The sequence below is a fragment of the Chrysemys picta genome, chromosome 4 (genome assembly GCF_011386835.1).
Source record: "Chrysemys picta bellii isolate R12L10 chromosome 4, ASM1138683v2, whole genome shotgun sequence".
NCBI lineage: Eukaryota > Metazoa > Chordata > Testudines > Emydidae > Chrysemys > Chrysemys picta.
In genome coordinates this window covers 58616451-58625925 of record NC_088794.1, presented here as the reverse complement: position 1 = coordinate 58625925, position 9475 = coordinate 58616451, and positions in this window count along the sequence as shown.

Here is a 9475-nt window from a genome sequence, read left to right as displayed (position 1 = left end):
CCTAAGCATAGTAAATTAGGCTGGTTAGGCTATGAGCTCATCTCCATATGGCAGGCATGAGCTGCAGAGACAACAGCCTGAGACACACCAAGAAAAGACTGTAGGCGAGCGGCCGTGTCTTTTTTTCACTTGCTCAATAGATAGTTGGATTTATTTACATCTGGAAAGAACCCTTCTTACTATTATGCAGATTTAGTTTCAATTCCAAGCTGGGACATTTCCACATGTAGTGTGTATCTGGGTGGTGAATGGGAAATAATCTATGCAGCCTTTCACTTCTAGCTTGCCATTGCAGATCCAGGCCAGGACACTAATAATAATTAGAGCTCAGCTTTTACATAGCAATTTCCATCCATAGATCCAAAAGTTCATTAAGAAGGGAGGCTGTTGTTATTTGTCTTTTCAAGATGGGGGAAACTGAAGTGCAGAGCAGTGATGTGACTGGCCCAAGATCACAGACACAGTAGAGGTAAGTATAGAACCCAGTTCTCCAAAGAGCCACACAGGTGGCCCAGCCCACTGGACCACACTTCCTTCCAGTAGTAAGCAGAAGTCATTGCCATTTGATGGCCTTTTGCATTTATATTTTAAATTCTACTTAATTATTAAAATACTAATAGTTTAACCCTAATGCCCCTCTGCCCCCCTGCAGTAGTTAAGAACCATGATTCCCATTTGACAATGGAGGAAGCTGAGGCACAGAGAGGCCAAGTGATTTACCCTAGCTGACGCAGCGAGTCTGTTGCAGAGTCAAGAATAGGGCCTAAGTGCCCTCAGCCCCAAGCCTGTGCAGGAAGCACAAGATCCTTAGTGAGCTGGTGGTCTCACTCCAGGTCCCAATGCACTGACCAACTGGCACTAATTGGGTCTCCTGTTGGCCTTTTCAGCAGAGAGCTCAAGGATGGAAAGGACCACGCAGACTGATCTCCCCTGGGTGTCTCTCCAGGTTACGGCCCAGGAACCCTGGTGGGATGTTCTGGAAGGGAAGTTTATCCTGTCAATGCTCCACAGATGAACAGACGACTTTGGGGCAGATTTTGGCTCCTCTATGCTGCTCCCAGTGTGAAAGAGCTAGATCAGCCCCAATGAGAATTCCTCCAGTGCACGGATGGCATATGTGGCCCTACACTGCCCCATCCTGTAGCCCCCAGTGTAGAGGGTTACCGGAGATGTTGCCTGGAAGGGTCAGGACAGGACTGGGTGTGTTGGAAGTGGGAGGGTGCCTGGCCAGACAGCTCTGTGCTCCCCCTATTCTGGACTGTGGAGCAGCCCACAGGCGTTGGCAGTTCAAGCAGCCCACACTGCCCCGGAAGAGGAGAATATCTGGGAGGATAAACCAGTTTTGCCATCCTTCTCTGCTTGGACTGAGTCTTTTGTGGCATACTTTCCGAGAGGGGCAGTGCAGAATGTTGATGGCGGATGGTCAGGGATGTTTCGGCAGCACTCGAGACAGCCTCAAAAAGCCAAAGAAATGAAAACAAACAGGAATCAACCGTCTTGGGATATTAAAATTCTTCTGTCTTGCCACCATCTGTCCCTCTCAGCAGGTCAATATTTTTATGGATGAGGAAATGCTTGGTTGGCTGGTTCTCACTCACACGCTCAGGGTCTAACTGATCGGCATATGCGGGGTCGGGATGGAATTTTCTCCCAGGTCACATCAGCAGGGATTGTGGGGGTTTTCACCTTCCTCTGCTCCATGGGTGTGGGTTACTTGCCAGGATTATCTGGGTATAATCTCACTTAATCAATTCCCTGCCATTGCAGGGGCCTCAGGCGTTGGTCCCGCCTATATTCTGCTTATGGCACATAATAGTTTAGTCTCTAATGGGCTGTGCCACTTCGGTCTAGTGTCAGTAGATGGGTTTAGTGTGCGTGTGCTGGGAGGTGGCAGTGGCCTGTGACATTCAGGAGGTCAAACCAGATGATCTGGTGGGTCCCTACTGGCTTTCAGCTCTGAGACTATGTCTCAAATATGGGTGACTCATTTCAGCGGTTGCTCATCCCCTTTGGAGCCTGTGTGGCGAGATGACGCGCCACAGTTTCTTCCACAGCTGGTTTGCCGAGATAAAGTCTTTTTTTTTTGCTGAGTAAAATTGCATCCCTAATTCAAACCTGCATCACAAAAGGGTGAATGTGGAGCTGTTTTAGCCCCATTCAGGAAACTCTATTGACAGGGCTCAGGTGCTAAACATTTAGCAGGGGAAATGCTCCTCTTAGTCGCTCCTTATATTAAATGATGGCCCCATCTTTGCTCTGGGCAGCCTCCTCTGGTGTCTGGGAATAAAGGGCTCTTTAATCCATCAGGCAAAGCCATAACAAAATTCAACGACTGGAAGTTGAAAGCAAAGAAATTCAATCTGGAAACAAGGAGCAAAGTTTGAACAGTGAGGGTAACTAACCCTGGGGATAACCAGGGAGGTGATGGATTGATTACTTGGAGTCTTTTCACATCAAGAGTGGATGTCTCTTTCTAAAATATCTGCTCTTGCTCAACTGCAAGTTATTGGGCAGGATGGAGAAATCAGTGGGTGGAATTCTCTGGCCTGTGCTATGCCAGAGGTCAGACTAGATAATCATAATGGTCCCTCATAGCCTTAAAACCTATCAGTCTATTCATTGTACTAATTTTGAACCATCTGGCCAGCATGTGGAATGTAGTTTGGCCTTCTCCACAAACCATTTTCTTAAACCACCCTCAAGCATATGAGGATTTAATCCACTTGTTTTGTGCCTACAAACTGGTGGATTGCTTCTAGGAAGTAGTAGGCCCATTTGAGCAAAGACTGTCTTCACTACGGACTGAATTTTCTAAAGCTCTCAGCATCCCTACTTGGAGCCAGATTTTCCACAGAGGGCAGCTTTTTGTTAGGCACCTAAATAAGTAGTCGGATTTCCAAAAGAGCTCAGCATACTGGGCGCTGAGTTCTTCTGAAAATCTGGCCTTTATTTAGGGGGTGTCTATATGGGAGCAGAGCACTGGACAATCTGCCATTGAGATCTGAAACTGTGCCTCCAAAGGGGACTCGGCCCAGCATCTGAGCTGCACTTCCAAATTATTTTGAATGCATGAATTGGGTTTGCACAAGCACAGTTTAGAGGCCAGGCTGAGGTCCCCTTTATGGAAAAGGGCCCCTCTGTCATTTGGCCAGAGTCACACAAGTCAGGAATAGATGGAGGGTGGAATAATCTCTGTTCCAGAGTTGCTGGGGGGTTCTTGACCCCTGCTCCACCACAGGCCCCACCCCCATTCCACCCCTTCCCCTAAACTCCCACCCAGTCCCTTCCCTCCCCATTCCACCCTCACTCCTTCCCCTCCCACCAGCGCCTTCTGCATGCCACTGCACGTGGCAGGCGCTGGGAGGGATGGGGAGGAGCTGATTGGTGGGGCTCACCGGTGGGAGGGAGGGGGAGAAGCTTATCGGGGGTGCTGCTGGTAGATGCTGAACACCTACTATTTTTTCCCCCCATGGGTGCTCCAGCCCCAGGGCACCCACGAAGTCGGTGCCTATGCACTGTTCCAACCACTGGACAATGCTCCTCTCCCTCTTAATCCTTTGAGCCCTAAATCTGTTCAGGTCGCGTCTTTCACCAAGCAATACTTACAAATATGCCTTTGCGACACTTCTCTGCTCTCTATTTTCTATGCTGGAAGAAATCTCACCATCTATTTACTCTGGAGATTAGCTGAGCTGTACAGTGGTAACACACAGTCATTTCGCAGATATTGCTTCATAGCCTATGGGACTGAATGCAAAACCACAGGAATGTGAGAACTGCCATACCAGGTCAGCCCAGTGGTCCATTTGGTCCAGTATCCTGTCAGAGGCTAGTACCAGCTGTTTCAGAGGCAGGTGCAAGAAATCCCATTGTAGGCAGTTATGGAAAAATCTGGTGCCAGTGGAAGTTTCCTCCTCGCTCCAATTAATTAGAGGTTCCCTCACGAAGCCAGAAGGTTTACAGACCTTCCAAAAATCATGCATTAGGATACTGGATGTTCTCATTATCCATAAAAGTGTTTTGAATCCTACTAAACTCTTGTCTCCATGGTATAAGACCTGGTGATATTTCATACTAATCCTCACATTAATGTTGCAGTCATTAGCTTTCACAGTTATTCTCACAAAGTCTTGAAACGAAGCCCCTGGTAACGGCTCAGACGCTCGGTGTCATCTTTGGGGCTCTGAATTGTGTCGCCCAGCTGGTTTGGGGCCCTGTTGAGTGCTGATCGTTTCTACTCTGGGAGCTGGGAAATGAGGCCAGCTCTTTTACTCAGCAAGGGAATATGCACTGATTTGTATGATGAAGATGGAGTTGTGATTCTTTAAATAAATAATTCATAATCATTTGCGTCTAGAGGGCCAGATTTACATTGGAGTAACTCCATTGATTAACAACAGTGGAATGGAGACTGGAAGCTGGCCCTTCTAATGAGCCAGTTTTTGAAAGAGTTCAGGGACAGATTTCCAAGCGCTCAGCACCCACAACCAGGGGTCAGATTTTCAACAGAGCTCAGCTCCCACTTAGACACCTGTGTAAAGATCACATTTTCAAAATAGGTTAGCATCCAGCTGCTCCCAGTGTGACACTAATGACCAGATTTTCAAAAATGCCCAGCACCCAACCTGCATCCAGTCTGTTGAGCTCATCTGAAAATCTGGCCACTTATTTAGGTTTCTGGCCCCAACTGTGAATGCTGGGCCCCCCTGAAAACTCTGGTCAGAGTTCATTCCATTTACAGATCTCTATGTCCTTTAAATTAATTGGTTAACCAAACTTTACAATACTCCTGTGAAGCTGGTAACTGTTTACTAATGTGTTTGGACAGATAAATCTCTGTGTGCCTCAGTTTCCTAAGGCCAAAATTTGTGTGTCCAAATGCAGGCACCTATCTATTTTGGGGATTTATAGAGCCCCCAGTGCTATAGTATCTGAACATTTCACCCTCATAACACCACTGGGAGCTAGGGATGTACTCTTATTCCCATTTTACAGATGGGGAACTGAGGTCCAGATCCTTGAAGGTCTTTAGGTGCCTTGCTATCTGTGACGGGGTCGGCTTACCTCGCACTAACCCAGACAGGATTAAGCCCCAGGTGTTGACAGCGGAAGTCCCGCCTCCCTGGCAAGACTGGGCATGCTCCAAGTGCTCTAGCAGTATAAAGGGAGGGAGACTGGCTCCTTCTGGGCTGGAGGCTGCAGGGGAAGGACCTGCCAGAGAAGCGCCTGTGGAGAGCCAGCCACAGCCTCTGAATACGCCGGGAATTGCAGCTGTCCACGGCCTGCCTGCACCCCAGCAACTGGAGGAGACCTTGGAGATGACTGGACCTGCCGAGCACAGGGGAATCGATGTCTCATGGGAAACCTCATCACAGACTCAGGTAGGAAGTGACCCAGGGAGGGTGTCGGAGTGGTACCTCCCGCCCAGGGAAACTCAGCGTGTTTTGGCAGGACCCCCCCACTGAGTCAGTGGCAAGCAGCTACGCCACTGTTATGGCCCTGGGTTGGGGCCTGGTGGAGTTGGGTGGGCCTGGGTCCCCCTACTGGGGTGGCCACACCCTAGTGCTATAGACTCTGGCTGCTAGGCTGTGCTGCCCTGCCCCGAAGGGTGGCGCTATAGACTCCGGCCGCTAGGCTGTGCTGCCCTGCCCTGAAGGGTGGCGCTATAGACTCCGGCCGCTAGGCTGTGCTGCCCTGCACCGAAGGGCTGCTTTATGGGCTGTGACTGATAGTCCGTGCTGCCCTGACCCCAAGTGTGTGGACTGTCACATCACTTATTTCAGTTATTTCAACAGGAGTTAGGCACCTAAAGACCTATGATGCTCTAGGTCTTAAGGACTTATCTAAGGCCACAAATGGAGTCAGTAGCAGAGCAGAGAACTGAACCCACACCTTCTGAGTTGAAGCATAACACCATAACCACCACACATTATCCTTCCTCTGAAAATCTTGTTTTAGGCATTTAATATGTGGCTTGATTTTCAGAGTTGCTGAATGCCCTACAACTCTCCTTGACTTCAATAGGATTTGAGGTCAGTCAGAGCATTTCAGGAACTCAGCACCTTCCAGGATTGGGTCCTTGAAGTGTCATAGGCACAAGATCTTCCTCCATCCCAGTTAGGTAGCAGGCACTTTCTGACTGAGAGAATAGTCAGGGGAAAGCCCATGAATAATGGCATTTTTTAATAATACCACAACCTCACCTTGGACACAGTGTTCTTGTGCAAAGTTAGAGGTCCCCTGTACTGGTCCCCTGTGAGAAAGACAATAAAAGAAGTAAGGCAGAGATACTTAGTCTCATGAGTTTTGCAGCAGCATTAGTGGAGTGTCTGGTTCAGCATGGTATTAGTCTCTGAGAGCTGTCAGGCTCCAAACAGGGATATGCATGTCTGAGTATCACACCTGCACTGGACACAGAAGGCTCAGTCCTGCAAGGGTCACTACTCCAGCCCAGCACCACACCTCACTACATGCTTAACTTTAAACATGTGGAGAGCCCCATGTTTAAGTGCTTGGCTGGATTGGGGTCAGTGTGCTCAGCTCCTTGCCGGATTGAGCGTAGAGTACCTGAAAAAGAGGGGATGGTTTGGCCAAAAAAAAGGGGAAGTTTGCTTTTAGGGCAAGCCCATTCCAAATCGTAGTGGCCCATCGTTGGCTGAAATGCAGTTTATGATAGGTGCAAAATAGATCCCACCTTTGGGATGGAATAGCACCTCTCCCAGAAGTGGAACCACCTGGGTTTGGAAGAGGACATAGCTATACCCATACACGAGGCCAAATCCTGCATTGATTTACATCCTGTACAAACATAGGCCCTGATCCTGCAGTGAAACACATGGACCGATTCTGGTGGCCCATGTGAAGCCCCATTAAAGTCAAAGCAGATAGACACAGGGGTCCACCATCTTGTATTCCACTGTGAGACTGGGACACTAGTGTAGGCAAGGGGGGATAAGTGGAGTGTACACCAGTGCAGAATCTGACCCACATACTACCTCTGCCAATAAAACAAAGCAAACATCAGAAATCCAGAACATTATATTGATGGAACCTCCCTGGAGTAGCGGTGTCCTAAATATCCCTACAACAGCAGGAGGGTATCACGTGATAACCTATAAACCTGCTCTCATTCTGTGTGCCTCATGGCAAATCGCTGAAATGTCAAAAGACTCACCTACAGTTATCTCCCGTTCAAAACAGACAGAGCCTGATCCTCAGGTGGTGGAAAGCAGAATAACTCTCCTGAAATCAATGGAGCTATGCTGATTTACAGCAGTTGAGGATCTGGCTTATTAGATGCTGTATCATGCTAGATGGACAAAAAACCCCAAACCAAACAAACAAAAAAACCCACAAAATACCCCAGTGCCAACTGCATGTAATTAACAAACTGCTATCCTGGTACTGTGATTGCCATAGGCAGACATCGATTTACAGCTTACTGGTCAAAGATGCCATTCAAACTTGCCCAATGGATTTCACTGGGAGTTAGGGGCCTAAATACCTTTGAGAAACTGGACCATAGTCTTTCCATGCCCACGTGGAGATGTCAGTGGGACAGCCTGGGAAAGCTTCTGCTGTCTGTGTTAAATCGATTCTGTGAGCAGACGGACTGACACTCTAGGACTTTTCACCAGCCCTAAAGTCTCTTTGATACGTTTTGTTTCATAAAAAGGCTCAAGCTCTTAAGCCAAGCTGGGTTGTCTAGCTCACTCGACCCCCTTTGTACTGCGAATGGCACTTCCACAAAGGGAACAGGAGGAAGTGGCAGTTTTTCAGAAGCATATTTCTCCATGACAAGCTCCCCCAATTAAAATATCTCCTGCATGTGACATTAGAGCAAATAGGTCTGTCCAGAGACACAGAGGGAACAAAGTCACAAGCATTAGAGCTGTCAGAGCAACATCCAGAAGCCTCATATTATCTGTCCTATATAGCCAACTAAGCTGTATCAATTCTCTAACTTGGCAAGACTCCTGGTTTTGAGTTCCCAGAGTACCTCATATTAGTCAGTTTCATTCGTTTGGCTATTATTCAACCAGGATTTCCTTTTATTTAGACTAAAAACCTATAGTTAAAACAAAACCCTCACACCTAATGATTAATCTAATCAGGTTGTATGATTCCTAGAATGCAAAAGTTATGTCAGAGACATCAAATATAATTATATTTATTACAGCAGTACCTAGAAACCCCAACTGAGATCGGACGCAAAGACAATCCCTGCCCCAAGAGCTTGTAATATAAGTAGGCAAAGGGTGGGAAGCAAAACAGAAGTGAAGTGACTTGTTCAGGATCACACTGCAGGTTAGTGGCAGAGCCAAGTAGATAAATCAGATCCCTGGAGTTTCACTGCAAAGTTCTAGCCACTACGCCATTCCGTCACACTAAATAGAACTTTAGGCAAAATTTGCTTCTAGGGTTGTTGTCTTATCTTTATTTCCAGGTACTGTTTTATCATGCAGGGGTGACACTCATGTACGTACCACTTAGGCCTTCTTACAGGAGGCTTATTTGGTCCCTTATTTATGAACTCCTCGCTCTTATATCCATATCTAGTGGCAAAATGAATGAATTTTAAAGCTCTTACAAAAACCCATGCAAATTTGTCCACAGGGTCTTGCAGTAGTGTAAGGTGATTTCCATTAAAAATTATAGGTCTTTGGAGAATAATAGATCTTATCTAGCACATTTCATTTGCAGATCTCAAAGCACTTTACACAAAGGCAGTAAAAATAATTACCCCCATTTTACAGATGGGGAAACTGAGGCATCAGGCGGCAAAATGACTTACCCAAGGTCACCCAGTAGGCCAGTGGCAGAGCTAAGAATAAAACTCAGATGTACAGAGAACCAATCCAGTGGTTTATTTACTAGGCAACACTGCTTCCTGTGCAAAGCACCCAGGACAAAATTACATAACATTAAGGCTTGTCTACATACAGTTTTTTAAATCAGTGCAACCTGTAGGATAGACACAGGTATATCAACATAAAAGTGCCTATATCACTATAGCTTATTTCAGTGAATTTACCAAAATAAGCTATATTGACATTGAGGATCCATTAATTAATCCATTAATGACTGCATAGTGGTTGAATGCTGGGGTGGTGAAGGCAGTTTAAGAACACAGCTAGATTCTGGATCTGCTCAGCTGTGAATGATGAAGGTGGCAGTGCTTTCATCGCGTTTCACTGCCCCAAACAAAACCCACCATTCAAACAAACTTGGGGAAAGTTGAGATTTGGATCTGAATTTGGGACCAGTCTCTACCCATAACATAGTGACTCGATGAATTCTCTATGCTCTGATTCCTCTCTCCTGTTACGCAAAGAAACTCCGCAATCATACAGATTCAGTAGCTCTTCAAATCCTCATCCCCCAATACCTTAATTCAGCCTCCTTGTGCATTATGATACAGTCTTTAATCACACGAGCACATGCTGGTTTTTTTCCACAGGACCTCTGTCTAATT